General features: G+C 38.7%; 1 protein-coding gene across 10 annotated transcripts in view; it reads left to right on the top strand.

Annotated features, from left to right (window-relative positions):
- Positions 1-868: 868 nt before the first annotated feature.
- ZMYND11 (zinc finger MYND-type containing 11) overlaps positions 869-23,807 on the top strand; it is a 103,125-nt gene continuing 80,186 nt past the window's right edge. For 3 of the 10 annotated variants that reach the window (XM_021528793.4, XM_021528797.4, XM_021528798.4), the window contains exon 1: positions 869-1,033. The gene's annotated coding sequence lies outside the window, so the exon portion shown is untranslated. Of the gene's footprint in view, positions 1,034-1,355; positions 1,496-1,602; positions 1,624-2,052; positions 2,599-23,807 lie in introns of those variants that run through there. The other 7 variants (XM_021528794.4, XM_085572967.1, XM_085572964.1 and 4 more) reach the window with 7 other exon arrangements.

Below are 23,807 nucleotides of genomic sequence, written 5' to 3' on the forward strand. Positions count from 1 at the left end.
TGTTTAATCTTTGACTGACCAGGCACAATGGATGCTTCTTTTTCAACATTAGCACTACTATTTCCTTCTACTATTTCAGTAATATTAATGACTACTCATATGACTAATTTTTTTTTGCATGCATAAATGTTTACAGAACTAAGCTTGCAGTATATTTTAATAAAAGTAAAATTCTAGTCAAGTTAATTAATTGTGAAGTGCTACTTACCCATTTAATAATTCCTGAAGAATTTCAGAAACTTTAGAATATATTTCCATAGACATTTATTAATATTTATCTCACAGTTCATTTAAAAATATAAAATGTATGTTTCCTTGCTACTTACATATATATATATATATATGTTTGTGTGTGTGTTCCTATAAAGTTATGTATTTTGTATTAATATGTATTTCCTTACCCTGCAGTGCAAGTATGGCTAACAGTTGGGCTCAGTGATCATAAAGGTCTTTTCCAATTTAAATTATTCTGTGCTTCTGTGATCTACAGCTCACGACATACTAACAATTCTGAGACAGGCCGTTGATTCTCTGTGTTTTAGTTTCTGTTGCTCAAGGTGAGTATCTATTTTCAAAAACATTATCTGTCATTTCTTCAAGTTGGACTTCATGATAGGAGGAATTTTCATGTATCAAGGCTGGATAAGCACCGTATTTTCGCTCTGCAACAAGAGAGGGTCCAGACCTAAGAGTGTGACAAAATACATACATAATAAATAGTTAAAGATCCGCTTCAAATGTATTATTAAAAAAAAATAATAAAAGAAACAAACAGCAACTCCAGCAGAGACCACTAGAGTTCTCCTTCTCCCAAATATCCCTAGCACCATCCTAAACCCTGTTTACCCCAGAAACCTGAACTGTGGACAGACAGAAGAGGAGAGAGAGAGAGAAAATTCAGACACAATAAAACTCTGAGGGGAAAAATATGTGGAAGGAGGAGGCAGCAGCGGCCTGGGGAAGGGATTGAAAAGTTTCCCCTGGCTTAACTTCTCCCCCCCTGCAGCAGCAGAAGCAGCGCCAGCAGCACAAGGTGAGAGAGACTTTTAAGTCTGGGGAGGAGGGGTGTGTGCGGGAGGGGGGGTGAATTTACAGCCCCGTGGATATTTCTGTGTCTGCCTCCCTGGCTTTGGGGTGCGAGAGACGCCGTGTCTCATGCTGGGTAGATTTTTTTTTTTTTTTTAATATGATGGAGGATTATAAACATGGCGCCTTAAAAAAACTACAAAATCATGTACACACTGTTCCAAGGAGATGGGGGAGAGGGGACAGGGGAAGGGCTGGGCACCAGGGGAGGGGGCAATCCTTCCCCGCGGGGTGCCGTATGAGGAGGGGGAGCAATTATACTTAATAATAAAATCTGTGGGGCTGCGGGGGGGAGATGGAAGGCGGGATTTTATTATTATTATTATTATTTCATTTTTCGGAGTGGGCAGGATTATCTGGCAGCCCGCTTGGAAACCGAGGAGGAGAAGGGGACGGCGGCGGAGCGCGTGTGATTATTAACGGCGATTATTTTTGTCCCCACACCTTCCCCGGTCGAATTTCGGCTGGGAGGCGGCGGCGGGTCCCCCGCGCCCCCGTGCCGAGTTGCAGCCAGCCCCGGGGCCGGGGCGGGAGGAGGTGGGGTGGGGAGAGGGGCGCTCCGGGGAGAATCGCCGCTTCCAGCGCTCCGCGCGGGCCTGCAGGGCGCGGGGGAGCCGGGGCCTCGCGTGAGAGGCGAGGCCGGGCAGGGTGTGGTGCAGCCCGGCCTCAGCCCCGGCACTCGCCGGCCCCGCTCTCTCTCCCGCACGCGGGGCCACCGCTTTGCTCCCCACTGTCCCCCGCTCTCCTTTCGCTCACACACCCCCGCCGCCGCCGCATTTCCTCGCTGGGGAGGGGGATGCCTGCTTGGAGGACGGGTCTTGGCCCGAGTAATGGCAGCTGCTCGACAGCGCCGAGGCTCCACAGGAGAGAGACGGCGGGGCCCCCGCAGGCCGGGCGAGGGGCCATGGCTGCCGTGCCCGCGGGGGGCAGGGGAGGGGACGGCGAGAGGGCGAACTCGGAGCCCCAGCCCTCCTCCGCCGGCGGCTGCGGGCGGTGCCACTCCCGCGGCCGGGACGGCCTCACCGTCCAGCGGGGCAGCGGGGCACGGCATCGCCTTGGCCGCCGGCACAGCCCCGGGGGCTTCCTCGCCTCTCCCGAGTGCCCTGCGGCAGGGCCTGGGGGGTAAAGGGGCGATTTCTCCGCTCTCCCCCACCCGGCTCCCCGCGGCCTCCGGGGCAGCGCCGGGAAGGGCCCTCCCGGGGCTGTGCCGGACTCGGCGGGTCGGGCAGTGCGAACTGGCGGCGGGCTCGCTTTTGTTTGCTTCTGGGCATCTTTGTGTGTGTGCACCCCCGAAGCCTGTCTGCAGATAACTGCCCTCGGTGCACTCTGTGGAGTGTTCGCCTTCATCCCCTCCCTAGGGGCTGCTCAGAGGCCTGGCTCCTTTTTTTCGGGAAAGGATGGAAGTGTAGTTGTGGGAGTGCCCGTGGTAAGGATCATGGGGAGCTTCCGTGCGCTTTCCTGACCTTCCGTATGTTCCAGACAACAGCCCCCCTATGAAATGCTGATGTTAAGGTTTGGGAAACTTCGTGTGTCTTTTGGGGCTTATCCGGAAACCAGCAGGCTTTGGGAATTTTCTTTTGGTCTTCTGTGAGCTTTACAGAGGCTAGAGATGGGGTGGTTTGAGAAGAGATAAAGGAGTGAAAGAACTTTAATTTGATGCTGTTTGGTTTTATAATTTAACCTGGAATCATCTGGCATGGTCTCTGTATTGTTGGAATAATTCTGTTCATTGTAGTTTTAAGAAGATCTCATTGCAGTAGAAAAGAAAAAGAGTGGAAATACTTTCTTGTCCTACTTAATGCTGATATTCTTTCATTTCTCTTGCTTTTGTATGAAATAGTTTAATTCTTTAGGGGTGAATGCTGAGGCAGGTGTGAGGAGGGGGAAAATGGGGGAGGAAATGCCAGTTTGTGGTTCAGGTTGCACTCCTTAGGGTTTTTCGAGTTCCTCATCCTTCAGTATGAAGGACCTGGAATCTCTCCTTTTACTTTTTGGGTTTTTTTTTTAATTATCAACCACTCTTGAAAGTCGTTAGGGAGGTCGACTGTTTGCTGACTAATGTTTTATATAAAAGTGGAAGTGCCCACAAAATAATTTTCACTTTTATGGGATTTATGGCATTAATTAATTCCCTCTGTGGATTTATGGCCTTAAAATGCCAGCTTTTCCATGCCTAAACAAACCGTCTCTTCTTTGACCAGATAGTTGCATGGGGAAGGGAGGGAAGGGAATACTTCATGGGGTAAGTAGTTCAACAGAAAGCATTTCTCTTGCTGATGGTGAGTTTGGCTTTAGTGAGTGGGGAAAAAAGTAAAAAAGTGACTGTGTTGATGGCTCTGTTGATTGTGCTATAGATGGTGGTCTCTGCAACTAATACTTAGTATCAGGTTCAGTAGAAAAGGTGTGACTGAGAAAAACTATGCTTCCTCTCCACCTCATGAACTGGATAATGTGACAGAAATTGTCTTGTGTTGAAGTCAACTTTGTCAGGGGAGTTGTGAGCCTGTGAATGTTGGCAGGGGGGCGTCTTAAAACTTTGGTGATGTGCTTGAAGATACTCTTCAACAATCTGAAGCTTTGTAGCAAAAATATAATGGGTAGTTAATCTCTGAAGTTGTTGTTTGTTTTGGTTTTTAAATCTAAGCAAACACTTGGCAGCTATTAAATATAAATGTAAAAAACCAAATTGAGTTTCTTCACCAGAAACCAAAATAGTTCTTAATAGTTTCACGTAGTCCTTCTGTAGTGAGGCAGAGCAATGCTTCATAACTTTTCAGGGAAAAAATGAGCACTATTAGAGTGACAAGAGTTGCATTAGTGGAATTGCTGTGCACATAAGGTAGTAGTGTAGAAGTCTCTGTGCTGTGTGTCCTTACTGTTTGCAGGCAATAAGAATTCTGTGGGCGTCTGCTGTTCAAGTGTCCTGGGATTCCCCTGCCTTGGAGCAGAGAGGAGAAGGGACTGTTCAGTATGACCTGAGGCTTCTGCAGCAGAAGAGCCTGGGTTGTGTTTTTGGCCTAAGTTCATCTCAAAAGCAAGTGAGATGGTGAAAGGCTGTGAAGTGTGCTTGGTATTTCTGCCTGCACGTAAATAAAACTATGCTGTTAGTGATGTGGTCTCCCTGAGCAGATGGACCATGAATCTGGCCTCAAACTCACCTTGAAGTGGCTCAGGCTCCATCTAGACTGTTGTGCATTTCTACCAGTGCACCACAGCTTGGGGACCACTGAACTGTGCCATCTGCAGTCACTGGGTTAGAATAAAATACCTCAAAAGGAAGTAGATAAAAGATAACATTGACAATGTGTTCTCAAATTTAGGCATCTAAACATCTCCGTAGATGCCTGCATTATCTAGTTAGCTAGCAAATGTTTCATTTCACACAGTTTGAGAATGAGGGAGAATTTTAGAATTAGGAGAAATGTTTTGAAATTGAATACCCAATTTCAGTCAGCTAAAGTTCACAAATTTTGGACATACATGGAACTAATTTTCGTAGTAACTGCCTTCCACAGTCTTTAAGAACATTTATCTCTGGAAGTGTGTGAAGACTTTAGGCAGTGTGAATCAGTCCAGGCTAAAAGTTCTGAAAAATGGACAAGGTTATGATGAAGATGTCTTCAGGAATTTTATTTGCTTCTTAAATGACTTTTTAGCTAGATCCAGATTCACATAAATGTCAGTAAAAGATGTCTTTTACCCATAATGCAGGTTGTCACAAATGCTAACTGGAACTATAAAGAAAATTAATCTGTGCAATGTATATGTGCCTCACTTCAGTGATTAACTTGGTTTGTAAAATGTGGAATTGTTTAAAATTACTGACAAAATGCACACAAGATTGTACTTTCCTGAACAAAGCAGAGTTTGGAGATTTTTTCAAAAGCTAGGTCAGAATTGTTGGAGCAATTATTTTTCTCATATTTATCTAGCAAATATATAAATTAGTTAAAAATCCTGACCACTGATTTTATTAATTGCTGTGGTTTTCCTTCCATATAATAGGACTTTGTTTAGCCATCCTTCTTGCGCTGATTGTTTAGGAGGTAATGTAGGATCATGTTCTTTATCTGCAGAGGGTTTTGTGCCTTGGTTTTTGTTGGGTTTGTTCAGTCTCAGGATGTGGTGAATGCTCCCACATTATCTGTGTAGTACCTGGAGCATGGTGCCCTTGGTAGCTGGGCAGTGCAGCAGCATATGTCATCTTTTATATAGCTCATACATTTTAGGCTGTCAGTGTTGCTTGTGCTAAACATTGTGAACAAAGATTATTCTTGTCAGGTTCTGGATCATTTTTCATCAGTTGAATGTAAATTTAGCTCATAATTAGGTTATTGTTCTAAGGTTTAATCTTCCAGTCACGAGAGTACAGCCTGCAAAGTAGGTAGTTTATAAGATGACGTAATTACTCAATTTTTCAGGAATTTATTTATTTGTTATTACTGAGAGCATATGAAATACAAAATAAATGTGGAAACTTCCACAAACTCCTTAATTTCTGGGTATAGTGGAGGTAACCAGTGGGCACCAGGGTGTCTGTGTACAGTACAATAAACACTGTGGCCTCATGCCTGCACAGGTGAACTCCTGTGGCACATGGGCTTGTCTGGTTTCCAAGGCCTCTCCACATGCAGCTCCCAGAAGCACCAGGGCTGGATTGAGCCCATTTTTTTCACCATATTTTCAGTTGTAGTATTTAAACATAATTTTATCATGTCTTTAAACCAATCTCTGCCATCAAGTAAATTGTGAAAGCCTGAATTCTGTATTTTGATTTATTTTTATCATGCTGTGAATATCTGATTATATGGGGGGAAAAAAGGGGGAGGGGGTAAACTTAGCATTTTAGTAAGATTTCATTCATATTTATTTCTTCTCTCTTTTTTTTTGTCCCTGAAATGGCCAGGATCTTTTAGTCCTGTGGGCAGGCTACAGCAGGCACAGTGGCGATACATACTGACATGTCCATGAACCCAAGTTAAGGCTCATGGTGTCTAATTTTAGCCAGCTTTGGTAATATCCCATCAGAGCCTGATCCTGTAGCTGTACCATGTAGATAAATCCAAAGTGTAGCTATTGAGAGATTTGTCTACAAAAAGACTGGTTTTGATCTTCTTCCAATATCTCATTTTATAGTTCACTAAAATGCAAAAGGTGTCTGTTATGAAAATACAGAGAAATGTAGTTTGAGTTTAAAGTATGTTCTTGATAAAAAGTAGTATTTGTAATTTCAAAATTAGAAATGTATTGAAAATATAAGTAAAATATGGTTTATTAGTGTACTTACTAACAATTAGGATGTCTTTGCATGTACCTTTTCACTTAGTTTTAAATTCCAGGATTAAATAATTGCAGATTAAAACACTGTGAATTCATGATTATAAATCTTCATACAACTCTCAGTTATACTATCATATAAAACTAATTTTTAATAAATAATTTTAACACCACACACATTGAAATTTAAAATACTAAAATCCACTTACTCATTAAAAAATTAGTTTAAACATGTCAACAAAAATAGCAGTAATATCCCATTCACCGTTTTTGTGGAAGTTGTATTTTTTGCATGCAAAGAACTGGGCTCACTGTCTTAATTAATTTTTTATCTATAATAGGATACTATTGATTTAATGCAGCTGACTTAACAATGTTTTGGTTACAGAGTGTAGGACTCTGCTAGTAGGTGTAGTGTTTTGGCAAGTGGGTATTTGTGCTTTGATCCCATGCACTTAGGGCATGGCATTGTTATCTGGTCTTTTAAAGAGAGCTGGATGGGAGTTGCGTGCTGTGACTCATGGGACGTGGCACTTAGTTCACTAATTTTAGCAGAGCGATTCTTGTCTGTCAACCTTAGGTTTTATTTGAACCTTCTGGAAAAGCGATGAAGTGAAACAAAATGGAGTTGAGAGAAAATGATTAGCAGAATCCCAAAGTAGCTAGAAATAGTCTGCAGTGAAAAAGAAATTAAAAGTATGTAAGATATGTTTATTGCCCCACAAATCTTTAAGATCTGAGGGACTGATCAGAGAGCTTTATCTTTCTTAGCAATGCTATCATTTTCTCTTAAGTCTCACACAACATTTATGCATTCAGTAAGAGAGCATCTCACTCTACAGATACCTGCTTGCAATTACAGATGCTTCTCAAGCCAGAAACCAAGCACCAGCCAAATTTGCACTGGCTGCTTGTGCTTTATTACTATTTTCTTGGTGTCATTGCTAATAAAAGAAAACTTCCAAAGAGGACAGAGTGTGTGCCTTGCATAACACTGCAGTGTGTGCATTCACATGCACAAATTAGAGTAGAAATTCTGCCTCAGAATGGAGCAGGGTTTCTCCAGTTTTCCTTCTGGTCGGTTGTTAATTTTGTGATCAGTGTCTTATGAGCTGTCACTGACTTCAGAGACAAGCTTGAACCTGGAGTTTATGCATAATCTCCTTCCCCCAAGCAATTACTAGGATCCAGGTTCAAAATTGTACAAAATCAAAACAAAAGAATTGCTATTTCATAAAAAGTAATCGCAGGCCACACAGTCACTGATTGTTCACTGATGAAAATTGATATTCACTGCAGAAAATTCATTGTTACCCGTAGATTAATATTAATATAATGATGGAGACCTTGATCATATAAGCACTTGTTTCCCACAGGCATGAAAATGCATAGGCCTTGGAGCGTACTGATGAACAAGTTTAGATCCACAAAATACTTGTAAAAATTAAAACCTTATGTATAGCTTCAATATTCAAGGAAGAACACAGTCAAAATTAGTTGTGCTGATATAATTTTATGTAATGTGTATTTTTGATTCTTCTATGGAGTTACATAGCAGTGTTAAATGGGCTTTTTTATGCCTTTTCAATATCAATAGCATGATTTAGATTTTTTTTTAACATGTTAAATTTTACATTAATTTTACATTAATGTTTGTTTCCATTGAAGTTAAGGCACTTTTCCTACATGTACATTAGTCTTTGAAGGCGTTTACAGTGCTTAGAAAAAGAACAGAGAAAATGTGGATAATATTTTTCTGTTAGTGATTTCTGCCATTTTGTGTATATCTTAAATCCTATGTGTTATGGAAAACCTTAATTATAGATTAAAAAAGCAGTGAAAGAAGAATTTGCTACTGGAAAAGCCAATACCATTATGAGAAGAAAGGTTTTCTCTTACATCAGGAAAGGTAGAAAACAGGTATGTCAGGGATCTGTGTATTTTAACATCATTTCAAAATTATGGAAATTGTGAATGAGCAAGCAGGTTAAGTAATTAATCTTTTTTTATCATAGAACATAAATTAAAAACCTGAATTCTGAAATTTATCTTGATTTATCCTGTTTTTATCATTTACCTGCAAACAGTAGGCAAATCTTGACAATCCTTTTTGTTCCACGCAACTAATTGTTTAGAATGGGTAATGTTCTCCTCGTAATGTTCTCCTTGCCTTGTGCTTCTATTCCTTCTTTGTTAAACATTCAAAATTGCAGGAAACTTTATTTTTTATAAAAAGCAAAGAATTGTTATTATTGTTTTTCCCAGGAACCAGACTGACACCATTTTTAGCTTCACATAAGTATATTTGAGAATTTAGGACATTCTTAAGAACTGCCGGCATGGACTTATCTTGGGAAGCTTCAGTGTCATTACATGCAAGCTTGACATTTGAATACAATATGGCACACTGAATAATTTGGCATTGGCTCTTATATTAAAAAAAAAAAAAGTAGAAAATTTTAATTTTTTTCCCAAACAAAAATAGCTTTCTTAGAACCTCTTGGTGATAGTAAAATATGAGGAACAGTGAGAAGGGATGTACATTTTGCTAACAGATAACTCAGAGTGTCTTATCTCTTAGCAGTCTGACTAGAATGGAATATCAGGCTGTTTGAAAGCTGCCATATTAAAATATTGTTTGGTAGGTTGGTTGTTTTTTTACCTGTTAAAAGAAAATGTTTTGTTTTGTTTAACTTTTTGAAGGAGAGTGCTGATGCATACCTGGGAGTGTTTCAGACTGACAGTGTTGGAAAGTGAGAAACATGGACACTCCCACTCTCTAATTGTATCTTTCAGTTTTTTAGCTTTGTGTTCATCTTCTGCTTACACTGACATGAAATAAAGAGACTTACAGGAAATATTTGTTGTAAAAAAAGAGACTCTTCCTTTTCCTGCACACTTTCTACTCTGCTGGCTCCCAGAAGGCTTCTTTGTAAATCTCCTAATTGGAAGCATACTCCTCACTTCTCTCTGGTTCCAGACATGAAATTTCCTCTTGTTATTGAACTTGCACCTTTGAGGAAATACAGATTAAGAGTCAATCATCTCCAGGAGCCAGTTTTATTGGTTTTGTTTTGTTTTGTTTTTTTCAATTCATGCTTGTGGGAATGCTGATATTATTTTTCTCAATAGTTTTAAAAAGTAGCATAAAAATAACCCATTTTTCAGTCAATCAAGTATTAGCCTATGTTGTACCACTAATTCCTGAAAACATGGAGCTTTCAATAAAATGGAAGGACTTTTGTTCATCACACAGGCACAGGAAATACCAATAAATATCAGCTAAAGCTGTGTGGTGGCGCAGATTCTTGGAGTGTAGGTGCACCAAGGAGTGAGGAGCTGAACATGGTTTGCTCTGCCAAGTTAGTGGATAAGCAGTTGCAGTATTTCCTGGGCCAGTGAGAAGAAATGTTGTCCAAATTTCCACTTGGCTCTTCTTCCAGGAGAACTGCCTTTCTTGATCAAACTAATGTGTCATGTAATCCAGGGTCTTGCTTCAAGCCATCAAATGTCTCCTAAAAAGTGTCAAAAGTGAGACAATTTTCTGGGGTAGAAAGCTACAAAATATTTGTTTTCCATATTATTCCAAACAATAGTAATTTAGATAATGGCTCCTGTTTTTACACATGGAGAAGTTTTATTTGTTCCATTTTTTGAGTGTTTTAATTTCTCTTTCCTGTAATAACTGCAGATTTTAGCTGTAATGTTGAAACCTACTGCTTTTTAGGTCAAGCCTGTTCTGTCCTTTCCACATGCCTTGCAGCCTCTCACTGCAGTGCTCTTTCTCTTTGCTCATTTTCCAAGAGCTTCTTCCAAGGTTGCAGGAAAGAGCCATGTTACGCCTGCTTCTCTGAGGAATTTGATGGAGATAAGAGACCTGCAGGAGTGAGTTAGTGAAAGGCTGTATTGGCTGTCTGCTTAGTACCAGTAAGAGCTGGGAAATGCACATATGAAAAGGAGAAAGGAAGAGTTTGCTGTGAGATGCACATTAAGTGGAAGTTGAGGTGCACCCTTGTCACAGGAGACAGGACCACTGACTTTACTAATGTCATTTGGTGCAGCTCTGTTGACTTTAGTGGAGCAATATTAGTTTATACCTGCAGAAATTTTTTTCCTGAATCTCTGGGAATGAGAATATAAAATGAAGTGTTTATGGGTGAGTGACAGAGAGAGTGCATGTGAGAGAGAGCGTGCGCACACACACATTCAGGCCTGATTGATTGTATGAAAAAAACCCTGGAGTTGAAAGAACATTATTTTAAATTAACATTCATTATCTTCACGCGTGAGATAACAGTTCACTTTGGACCAGATCCTAACACCATTATGTTTCCTGAGCAAAGACTGCTTTTTTTTCCTTGAGTGAGGTTATTCAGTATGAGAATGGCAAAATGTAGTCAGATCTTTGACAATTAAAATCTATGGATTAGTCACTATATATTAGAAAAAAACCCGTGTTATTTCTGTCAGAAAAACATGTATTTTTTTTCTTTTTGATACAAATGGTTACATTTTCTTTGAAATGTGAAATAAAAAGTAAGGTACCTTTTTTTTTTTAGGTCTCATCTTATGCCTGGAAAAGCTTGCAGCCATTTTAATTCATGCTGCATTCATTGATCTAGCAGTTAAATCATTTAATCACTGTGCAGCTAGGCCATCTACCTATTGGACACTGTTAAAGTGTTCAGTAATACACTTTGGGTTATTGCCTTCTATATGTCACTTTTTTTTTTTGAAAAAAAACAAAAACAAAAACAAACTATGAACACCCCAGTTAACTGATGAATATTATAAAGTAAAACACAATGTTAGTTCAGGGTCTTAACAGTCAACTCTTTTTTGTTCTGTACATAAGTAGAAAAAAGCACATCATAGCAAACAAAGGAAAAAATCTGATTTTGATATTCTTTGGCAGTTCTTTTAAATAGAGTTTTGTAACATTAAGTCATCTAATTAGGCAGCAGCTTGTATGAAATATTTTCATAACAGGCATAGTTTGTGAGCTATGAAAATGAAAGCCACATTTTAAAATTATAACCCCAAATAACTTTCTGAATTTAAATAATTCTCTGAAAATTGATTAATCTGTAAGTATAATCATGTGAAAGAAAGTGGGAGAAATTTCTGTTTTATGTCAACATCAACTAGAGAACTTAACACCTTATACTTAAATGCTGCAGCTATAGAAACCCAATAGTCTAAATACATAAAAAGGGAAATAAGTGTAGCAGCAGCTAAAAGGTGGCAGTGAAAAGCAAAGGAAAATGTTGTGTGCCTTTAAGTGTCCTGTATTTTCTGAGAGGAAGCTACTCACAATCAAATAAATCTCCTCTTGGTATGTAATAGGCAAGTATCTTGTACAGAGAGGGATGGTAAATTCTTTAGCAGTGATGCACTTGGCACCATCAATTTTTAAAGGGTCACCCATGTGCTTTTCAGTTATTTCCCTGCAGAAATGAAAAGAGAAGTTCATGCTCTTGTGAGGTACTGTTGTCTGTCTGAGTGCAGGTGGAACGAGAAAGTCATGTTTCATATGAAGATGAGAACTGTATTTCCCTCTTGTTCCATGGAGGCTCAGAATGCAGACATGCCAATTCCATCTGTTTCTGTCTGGATCCTTGGCCTCTTTCCTTGTACTTTCCTAATCTACACTGAAAGCTTCACCAAATGAGAAGTTATGATCATGTTAAGTATCTCCCTGTAGCTTCAGCAGAGAGACTCTAAACAGAGGAAAGGGTCAGTTGTTCATCTTATTTGGTGTTAATTAGTGAATTTTTTATTGGTTTCACTCCTTGGCTTCCAAGAGCTCCTCTGCTTTATTATGTTAGTTTATTACAATTTTAGTAGAACTTCTTGTTATACTTTCATCTGGGCATTCTGGGATGTCATTCCTTTTTTGAAATAATGTCATGATATATGTGAACATGAGGAGTTCAACAGTAGAGGAGGAATTTGACTAAGGTTTAACAAGTGCCATCCCGCTGCTGAGTGAGACCTCAGTGAGACACTTTTTATAGGGATCTGATACTTTTCCTCTCTTTTGTTTGTAAGAACATTGAAAGGGCTGCAAACTCGGAGGAATGTGCTGTGTCCTCACTGTGTATTTCTTTACCAGTAAATAGGGAATTCAGTCATGGCAGGCAACTGGGTGATCTTAAAGAAAGAAAGGTGCTGAAATCAGCACCATGTCAAAGGAAAATGAGAATTCAGTGACAATAAAAGCAAAGTGTCACTGTTAATGCAACATATTTTCAGGTTTTGAAGAGCTGAAGATGCTTTTTAAAAGCTGGTTTGGGTGGCTGAATTGCAGTTTAGGAACTGTCAAAGGACAGGGTGTTAAAGGAGGCTGAAGTCCTGGCAGGAGGGCAAACAAGCATCCCTTGAGCTCAGCCTGCTCTGGTGGGTGTGGTGACCAGATGATTATCAAACAATACATGGAGCTCAATATTGCAGTGGGTATCGAACCTTTTCACATGTATGTTGCTAAATTTAAGAAACAAAAAAAACTCTTGTCAGCTTGAAATTACAGCCTCGGTTTCCAACATTTCTTCTGAGTTCCACTGAATTAATGAAATTAAGTGAGCTGCCAGAGCGGGTGGAGAGCTGTGGCAGGAACCCCAGATCAGGCAGAAGCGTGGATTTACAGTCGCTTTGTCCTGAATTTAAATGATGACCTTCGCCTCCTGCGTCTCAAGCTACAGCAGGCTGCAGTGGACATAGCTTTGAGAAGGTGTTTGCTAATGAGCCTCTGGCACTTCTGACAGCTAGATAATCAGAAGGTGATAGATGATGGTGTATCATATTTGGGAATTTCATTTAAAGTGTATTATTTACGTACTTACAATTTTGACCCATCCAAGTAATTTGTATGATCTGTTGGTGTTTTCCATGAGAATAGTGATGTTGCCCTGGCTGAATTCCAGTTTGGCTAATTACATTCTGAGTACCTACATTTCTGTAAAATTTCATCTGGATTTTGTTACTGTTGTTTATTTAAATAGTAATGCATGTGTACTTGGAAACTTATAAAATAACAGCGCAGGATAAATAAGTTAGGAAAATCCCTGCTCCAAATTACATTTGGTATTTGTGCATGAATAAGTATAGTGTGGCATGATACAGTACAGAAAAAATATGAAGTGGCATATTCAGTAATAGCATTCACAGAAGAGGTAGGTTTTCAGAGTTTATGAAATAGCTTAAGTTGCTGAGTAGTGTACACTGTTAAACATATGATATATTGTGCAGCAGGAATGGATATAATTCACTGGTAGGGAAATAATGCTTGTTTGTATTGCAGTTAAACTGTGTATATTTTTACAAGGTTATCAGGCATGGATTTTACATGTGTGTCAACAAGGGAGTGGGAGCCAATTTATGTGGTGATGTCAAAAGGACAGGCAATCACAGATCTGCACATGGCAATCATCTGCTGGCACGGAAATGTTTCTTCTACATACAAAGGCACATTTTATAATTTACCACTCAGTCTCTCAGAATCCTGCTTAAATTACAGTAGGAAGCACTTGCTATTTGTTAGTATAGAGTAAGAAGTAGGTGAAAAAGAACACAAGCCACATCCTGTTGTGAAGAGTTATTTTGCAGAAATATGAACTTCAAAGCTGCAAGCTTGCTCTATCAACTGATTGATAATAATAGTCAATATTAACCTGGAATGGATTTCCAGAGGAGATTAAAATAATCCAGTATTAGACCATACTGCATAACCATAGCAGTCTAATATTTACAAGAACTGTCGCAGTGTTCTTCCAAAAATAACTTGTCTGTTTAGAGATGCTTCATCCACAGTGCATATGTACCTCATTAGACAAAGATATTAGAAGTAGATGGAAAAACAGTTTTCATTTTGAAAATTATTTCAAGAAAAATGCTTTTGACTAGTACTTATGAGTGAAATCATACCCAACTCAAATAGATTGTTCACAAAAAAAGGTTTGGGGTTTCTTTGGTTTTCTAGAAATGGGAAAAAATATTTTGAAGATATTGAATTGAATTTACATATTAACAGTGGTGTTTCTTATTGCTAGTAGTTTTTTTTACATAACTTCATTTCTGGTAAATAATGTACTATGTACTTCTGCAACAGAAAAAATTATCACAATGAATGGGCTTCTGAAAACTGCTGTTCTTTTAATTTTTGTCTGTTCAAAGGCTTGGTCTTGTTTTTGGAAATAATTTTTCTGTGTAACCCAGCTGAAATAATTTTACCTATTTCTTCTGTATCAGACTCAGTAAAAATGCCATCACAAGCCCTTGTGACAACAGCCAGCCTGTTGTGTGTAAGTGAAAGGGCTGAAGCTCCATCTGTCAGTGCTCTGAGACAGACAGGTATCTTACCCACTTTAGTGTCTGTCCAGTTGGAGTTTTCTGTCATCTGTGGACTTTTTCCTATGAAAAAAAATCAGGAATACTTCAACAAGGAAAGCCATCCAGCACCTACATGCTGCACATTATAGGAATAAGATCCATGTGGCTTCTTACCTTTTTTTTTTTCCCTCCTTCTGTATCATTTATTAAAGCTGTTGTGGAATATCTGCTTAAGGGTAAAAGAGTTTGAATTCTCACTTAGCCTCATTAAGGTCTTAGGCTTGGTGTTTACCACTTCTGTTTTCATCAAGGCCACTTCCTCAGAGGCTTTTGCAGGAGATGCATATGTTCTTATGAATAACATTCTTCATTTTCTGTCTCAAATCATGGTAGAATTTTACTTTTTAATCAGCAGGTTTTCTTTAAACTCAAAATTTTATTGCTGGTGTTTTGCCTCTAAAGCAGAATTTGTTATTTTATACTTTTATGTCATGGGTTGTCTGCTTCTGTATTCTCACATTTAAATGCTTCAGGCTATTCATTGTGTGTTTTCTGGGGTGTTTAACAGTTCATCCATTTCCACACAGACTGTCAAAGTCAGTTGGAGACTGTCAGAATTTGCTATCAGACTGCTAAGATGAATCTCCCACTGTCACTATAGAGCACTTCTCCAGAGCACAAAATGTTGCTAAGAAATAGTGAGGTACTGGAGGTGAAGCTATCTGTAGCTCCATCAGAGTTTCACCATGTGCTCTTAGAATGGTTTCTGTAAAAGACTCTGACGCTGTCATGCCCTCGGGTGCTTAGTGGCCAGGTGTAGCTGTTGAAGTCACTGATGAACTATAATAGTGCCCTCAAAATAGAGAGTTGATTTACCAATAGGCAAATTTTAAAAAATATGTTTCATTCACATAAACAGTTTCTATTTTGATTACTTTGTTCTCTTTCAGAGTTTTTAAAATTTGTCTGAGTTTTCTTTCTATGGTTGGGAGGAAACCAAAAGTGGCACAGTCAGTACCTTATATACTTATTCATTGCAAAGATAAAAGACTAGTCTTAAATGAAAGAACATATATGTAGCCCAGTAGTTGGAATATACACGAAGAATTCATGTCTTGAAGAATTCATGTCTCAGAGAATTCTGGTTATTGGTAAGCAACCTCTCTTTATTTTAGCTGTAAACTTAAACTTTGAACAGTGAACGTGCTTAGACTAGTGATGTGCTTATTAGGTTAAAAAAAGAACAAGATTTTAATAGGAAAAAATTATCACAAGACAAAACAGCACATGATCTCATTAACATTTATGGATTGCTAAACTGCAGTTTAAAAGTCACATTTCTGTCTAAAGACGTTTTTGACAATAGTCATAAAAACAACATTTAACAGTGTTATTTTAGTTTGTTTACTTGGGGTTAGATTTTCAATGATCGGAGTGATTAAAGTTGCAGTTGTCTGCAAAGGCAGCACTAATTAGCTGCAATTGATGTTAGCAGGACTTTGAATAAATGTTGGTTCTGAAAATCTCATCACGTATGGACATCATATCTGTTTTCATCCATCTTTGAAAATCTGGCCCTTAGGATAGTTTACATCTTCTCTCATATCAGTGGTTTTCCCTTAGCAGTTCCCCATTTTACTCTGCTCAGGAAGGTCCATCGATTTTAAACAGCATTTTGTATCTAAGAGTTTATACTTGTCATGAGGGATACATTGTCAGAACAGACTTGGCCCTGGCTTTCCATGCAATATTTTACTTCTTTGCTCAAAGAATGTAAATAGTTCTTTGGATAGTGCTTTTCATGCATAGATGTTTAAGTGCTGCAGAAAGGGGATTAGTGTAATTAGTTTTGCATTTGGAAATGGTAGTGTAGAGATATGCAGTGACTTGCCTGAAGTTAACTAGCACAGGAGGCAACTACAAGTCAGGAGCCCTGGTGCTCAGTCTGCTTCCTTCAGCAAATGGAGTTTCAGAGTGCTTGATCTATCCACACAAAATAACCAGACAAGAATCTTCCAAATGTAGTGATTTGGTACTTATGCAGTGTGAGTCATGTTCTGGGATGCTGGCAGTGTTTTTTTGTGATATTTCCGTTTCACATTCAGCTTCAGGGGCTCAGCGGGGGCTTTTGGTCTGGTTGCCATATGAAGTTCATCAGGGGTGACAGGGGAAAGCAGCTTATGTTATTTTTGTCTATAGTAGAAATTTATGATGGGGACTGTTTCTGTTTTGCATAAAGTCACCAAAATAGTGCATTGACTGTAAGCTAGCTGGAGGTGCCCAGTACTATTTACAGCAGAATTGCCTGGACAGTGTTAGTTACTGAGTGTAATTATTTTGATCTCATAGAGAGCAAAGCATAAAAACCACTTATCAGACTTCCTAAATTGCACACCCTGTTAATTGTGGTGCTGAAGTTGGGTACCTTCACTAGGCGTTCCAGAGCCAGCTTTTTGTGTAATTGTTCTCCAACAGAAAAAAAAAAAAAAAAAAAAAAAAAATTAAAAAACCCAATATATATATATTACAAAGTGCTGTGGGCATAAAAACATTCAAGGCTACAAGATCCCCTCCCAAGATGGTTTGAGTTAAAAAACACTAATAACCTTATCCAGCTGCTACTCACTGTGGAGTACTTACCACTCCTCTCGCCTTGCTTTCTCAAAATTGACTGTAGAGGAATGTCTGCTGTAGGTACTGTGAGAACTCTTGGGCCAGTTTGTTTGCTTTTCTCTATCCCATCAACTGAAGTGGATTAGAGCAAATATTTCAGGCAGGAGAACAGTCATATGGTTAGTTTTTCTTAAATTAATTCCTGTAACTTGTTCAGCTGAGGTTTGTTCCCGATCCCAAAGGCTAGAGACCCTTGCCTCCAGGGATTCAAGTAGCCAACACTACTTTAGTGGCCCCAAGCTAAGGACAGATTTCTCTTTAAGATTGCTCTTTAGCACGATGAAAAGGCTCAGGATATTTAATGTTTCAAATTAAAAGATTCTCCAGATTCCTTGTAGCAGAGTCAGTTCTGCTAGTTAGAGCTTGGTTTTGAGAAAGAACTGGTATTTGTGGGTCTTACAGGTGTCTTAGATGGGAAGACATCTGGTTGAAACATGCAGATCTGTTTGCTGAGTCAGTAAAAATACCTAATCTTTATTACTTTTATTTACAGCCTGCTTATATTAATAAGTTAGGATTTAAATTTGTTGTGAATTAGATTTTGACATTGGTTTTTCAACAGAGAGGCTGAAATAATGCTGTTACTTACGTTACCTTCTCCATCTTTAGCTCTGGAGAATCCCATATGTTTGAGTAGCTGTGTGTCATGCACCAGAAATTCAGTAAATGTGTCTTTGATCAATGCCTGTGGTTCTTATGATCTCTACAAATATGTCTAGTGGGAGGTGATTGTGGAGGAGAGTAAAAATCCACTTAAGCCCCAGTATTAGTGTGAGGGTAACAGCACACAGCCAGTCTGGGTAAGTGTGGATTGGAAGCCAGGCTGTAGGATCTAAACATGAGCATTTCAGATGGGGGAACCTGACATGATGTCTGTATCTCACATACTGTGTTGTTATTGCTTTTAGGTGTTTACTGTGTAGGGCAAATATGGCCAAACTGGTACACCCTGTGGGGATTGCACACGAAAATTCCTATGTGGGTATGAGCCAAAACTCCTGTACCCTGTGCTTTGGATAGCTGAGAGCTCCCAAAATGGAAGCTAAGACTTGTCTCAGTGTTGAGTGCTAAGCTGGTGTTTGCTTCAGTGACCCCTGTTGACTGATTTCTTCCAAATCCAGTGATCTGGCTTTATTCAGAAGCATCAGCATGGCCCTTCTGCCAGGTACATGACTGGCAGCCTCACGAGAGCTGTACCTGGAATATTGTGAGCCAGGAGCTGTGGCTGCCCACCATGGCTGGGGACACTAACTCATCAGGTTGCTGCCATGATTTACCAGTCTCATTTATGTGCTTGTAACAGATTCTGAATATACTTCTCTGTGGCATAGTTTTCTCCCTGTAAAGTAGCAGCATCAGCACTTTGCTGTATTACGAGGCATTTGGAGTATAAATTACAGGGGGAACAGTTGCTAAGGCATATACTTCCATTTCATTCTGTGAACAGGTCTGCTTCTAAGGCAGAAAGAGATAATATGCCAATACTTTCAGCACTAGAAGAATAGACAATCAGAAGTAAGAATAGATGAGATGCAGAGAAAGTGGTATTGATAACAATGAAGCAAGTGCAAAAGCAAAAGGCAAGCAGATTTAATATGCTAAATTGTTTAATAGCTTAGTAAAAAAGGCTGGAACTTCAAGTTGGTGGTGTCCCCACAGTAGCAGGAAATGTAATTATGATTATGTTCTAGAAATAGGGAAAAACACCTGCTACTATGATATTCTGATTAGTTTAAAGAAAGTGCTACAATAAAACTAGCAAATTTTGTACTTAGTAACTAAATTAATGTTACTTTGAAATTGAGCAACTGCTTATAATTTGGGAAGGAATATCACGAGAAGTTGCATCATTTTCCTCAAGAGAAATAGCTTCCTTTAAAATCTTCACCAAGAGACAACTAATCTTGCTAGCAATTCTTGTTCCAGAACTGTACTGATATTTTTTCATTCAGAGTGCATGTCTCAACTCTGGGAAGAGTGAAATGCATTTCAAATTTACATTTGCCTATTGCCCATTTTTTACTTTTTGCTGTGACATCAGAAGTTCTGTTGTCATCAACAAGCTGAGGCAATCTGGAGCTGCCCTCAGCTTTTGAAAGAACTGAATATTGTTATGGAAATTGTCTGGTTTCAGGCTGCAGTTCAGAGGGTGCTTGTGCTGTTGAACATGTGTCCTATGCTTGGAAACACTCTCTTGGATTTCTTTCTTGGTATAATTAAACAGGAATGTTCACTCATGGAATCTGAGTGTCCACCATTCAAGAGTGACTGGAGAGTTCATAAATCACCATGTGTATGATGGCATTTTTTCCATTTTACAAAAAATGAAGACGGTTTATGAAATCTCAAGAAAATAGAAATTTTTTAATTGGTGAAAAAACATTCCCGGTGTCACAGGGAACCTGTAGCACTGCCAAGAAGTGAACTTGGACATACCTGCAGGACAAACCTTCTTAAACAAATTTATCTGCTATACTGTTGGAGCTGGCTGTCAGCAACTGGCCATGCATTGTAATTTCTGCTTAAAAAAGATGGGAGTGGCACATGTGACAGGAGACTTAGTACCAGAATAGTCAGTGCAATCCTCCTGCAGTTCAGCTTTTCTATTTCTTAGACTTTTTAGCTGAGTCTTCTAGAGGGCTTATGAGGTCAGGCAGTCTCTTTTAATTTCTCAAAAAATAGTTACACAGATTTTACCCAAGCTTTTCCTTTTCTAAAGAAAAACAAGAGAAACTAGAATGAGAAGAAAACTTTCTTGTCTAGGATCATAAATTATTAAAAATACAGATTTTGTTTTAATTGAAGACATGGAGACAACAGAACTACTTCTCACATTTCCTCATGTAGCTTACTTGAAACAGCAGCTAAAACACTTCCAATAAAAAGAACTGTTGCATTTTTAAATAATGAGATTTGCTTTCCAATATGTACTTCTGTTGCTTATTTTCTTCTAACTGTTAGCTGTGGCCACTAAAAAACATAAATCAGTTTATTTTTTATTCCTTCCAATTAGCATTTTCATGTTCACTATATGCACTAAATTTTCAAAGCAGTTTTGTGGTGATTTAAAAGAATAATTGTAATTTATTGATTGGTACTGCTTTTTACAAAATCTGTGGGCTTTTTGAGATGCTGGCAAATAGGGAAAAAAAGGCAATAAAGATCTTCAAGAAAATCAGGCAGAGCACAGATGAAGTATCTTGTATCCCTTTCCCACGACTGCAGGAAACAAGATATAAGAAGGAGAGGGGAGGATGTCAAGGAGGTGGCCTATAATCCATGAAAATTTATAGCAAATCAGTTGGACAACTGAGAAGGCTCTTGGTGTGGGAAAATGACTAAAATAAACTGAATTCAGCAGAGAAGTAGTCAGATACTATGGCTAAGGAGAAGAGCAGTGATCAGGTCATGAATGTGGGAGAAATAGAATTTAGGGTACCAAAATTGTATCAGTGTAATTAATTACCTGAAAGAAATAAAGTGTCCCAGTGTTTCCCTTGTTCTTTGTCTTCTTGTTCTTTGAAAATAGGAATTTGCAGAAAAATATATAATTGAGTGGAAGAGGAATCCAGCATTTTTTTAATTATGAGAGGAAAAAAAAAGGAGGGAGTCTACTACTCCTTCTTGGATGAGATCCAGGGAAGGCAAAGCTGTTGTTTAGGATTCTGAATATCTTTATCCTGTTTTTAATTGAAGTAGATGTACACCTTGTAACATCCCAAAATAGTTAGGAAGGCATTTTGTAGTGTGAGATACATTTTAGCTGTTACTGACTACTTTCATTTCAGAATTACTGAAAAATCTATGTGTTTTCTAACTCTCCGCCCTATACCAAAGATATTTTTTTCTTCAAGAAAAACAATCGAGTGTCTCAATTTTTTGTGTACTTGTTATTTATCATATAAATGATAAGTCCAATGCAAAATGCATATAATTCTTCATGCCATTATATTATTTCTTGTTTCACCGTCTGCTACCTCCTGTGCTATAAAGTGCAGTCTCTTTGTAATACAGTTTTGATTTTTTTTTCCTCCAAATTGAGCGATTCAAAGATACTACATGAGGGAGAAGCAATTTATGTGATGTGGCTGCATTCTTAAGCTGTAACAATGATAAATTAGTAACATTGCTTTAGGAGTTTGCAGTCATTTTGTTTTTGATATGATTTGAAGAACTGTATTGCTTAAACTTGTTTTATTCTTCGCATGCTGTAGAAATTTAATAGTATGGTTCTGTACAGATTCTTGACTGAATTATAGCTAGATTTTTTCCTTAGACTAGTTTGCTGGAATATATTAATGTATAGATATCTAATATAATTTATTTCCTTGGCAGTGCTGTATATTTGTATTTGATTTATATTTACAAAGCTAAATTCTTATAATAAATAATAGAAGCAAACTATTGGCATAGCTTTCTTTTTGATCTTTGTTTTCTTATCTGCATAAACATTGCTGCAGGCTGCTGGGCTGGTACCTGTGGTAAATGGATGTTTGACGTTTTGTATTTCTGTTCCATCTTATCTGTCTGTTTATCAGCCATGTAGTCCAGTGCCTCTTCCAGAACATGCTTATTCATAAAAGCTATTGGTTGTTGTCAGGATTGAGACTGGAGGGCTGTAGGCAGTAATGAGATGTGAAACTTGGAACTCATATCTTTAAGACATCCATCTACCTGATTTGCTGCTGTGCTGAAAAGATTGTTTATTCATCTTGGTTGTTTTGAAATGAGTTTCTTTTAGTTGATTTTTAGAAGAGAGACTGTAACTGGAACAGAGAATTGAACAGAAACTCTACTACTCTTAATATCTTATTTAGAATTCATGTCAGAACTTTAGAGCTATGTATTTTTCCCATATGCAGTCTTTCAATATAATTTCTGTAATCCTTGGGATAAAGCTCTGGTGCAGGATTATTTCTGACTCATGATGGTGGAGTAAGGGAGGAGAGATGGAGCTTGGAGATTTGTCCTTGCTATTTACAGGTCTTGGACAGGCCCTTTAACCTTTCAAAGACTCAACTCCCCCAGCTTTAGATTGTGGACAGGCTTTTGAAGTTCTTTGGAAAATTTTACCAAAAATCAACTTCTGTAGGATGCTAGGAATTGCATTAGAGAAAATTAGTTGCCCAGTCACCTGGTCTTGGTATCGTCTTGGAGGGTTATCTATGAGCTTGGAAATTAAATATTTTTCTGGGGCTTGGATAATAATATAATATATTGGATAATATTAATAGTACCCTGGAGCTCTATAAGAAGTCCAGTATTGAGTGTACGGGCCAAATACATCCATTTATGGTTTGAGCTGTGGGATTTTGCCATGGAATCAACTTGTGGACGTGATCCAGTGGAGGATAATGTTTTTTCCTCCAGAATTAGCCTGAATCATCCCATAGACTTTTTCTGTTGCCAGTTTTTACCACTCTGCAGCTCCTGCTACCACCCCATCACCACCCTGGTTTCTGAGCTCAGTGGTGCCAGGCTATCTCCAGTGAAAGCATTTCCCAGTCCTGCACTTGTGGGGATCTGTCTGAGGAGCTTTCTCCCTCTCAGGCCATGACCTTGTGGGGCCTCTTCTTTGACAGGCATGTGTGAGCAAGGACTTTTCTGCTTGTCTCTGTGCTCCTGTGTGGTGGTTGGGGGCATCTCACGACCATCTCCACTCTCACACTGGTCTGGACATGCCAGCTTCTGTCCTGGGGTCATTCAAACCCACTGAGAGTGGTTTCTTCTGCTTTCTTACAGTGCCATTGTGAGAACTGTCACCTGCATTTAAAATGTTATGAATGAAGGCCATTTACATTTTTGCCTTTAACAATGTATTTGAAGTATTGAAGAGTTCATAAGCTCTCTAACTAATCCAGGGCTTTGTGTTAGTAATTAAAAAAATGAGTGGTGGCAGTTTTCATCAGAGCTGAAGGTCACTGGGGGCATAATGTATTAAGAAAATGTAGCACATAATTTCCTTTCTCCAGATTCTTTTGTGAAAATTAAAATAGGTATGGTTTTTTAAAATACCTCATTTTTGTAAGAATTTTGCTTTCTATAGTCAGTACAATTAAGAGTGCAATCTAAAAAATAAAAACCACTGTAATTTTAATTCTTGCTTCTATAGGGATGAGAAAAATTAAATTCCAGATACAAACTAATGGTCAGTATCACAGTGATGAATGTTTATTCACTGGAGATTTTAATAGTGTACATGAGAGTTAGTTTCTTCTGCCTAGTATGATTTTTACATTTAGTGGATAAGTGAGGCACATGGACATGTGGTCCTAACCTTAAAGAGTGTGCAGTTATGTAGGAATTGAGGGTTTGTGCCACGTTAGAATAAATATGTAATTATTTGTAAAAGTGGCAGCACCCCAACAGGGCAGGTGAAATCCAGCCTGGGTTGTCCATCCACTGCTCCAGCTTTGGAACAGCTCCTTGCTGAGCATTCCTGA

The sequence above is a fragment of the Lonchura striata genome, chromosome 2 (genome assembly GCF_050655825.1).
Source record: "Lonchura striata isolate lonStrDom1 chromosome 2, ASM5065582v1, whole genome shotgun sequence".
NCBI lineage: Eukaryota > Metazoa > Chordata > Aves > Passeriformes > Estrildidae > Lonchura > Lonchura striata.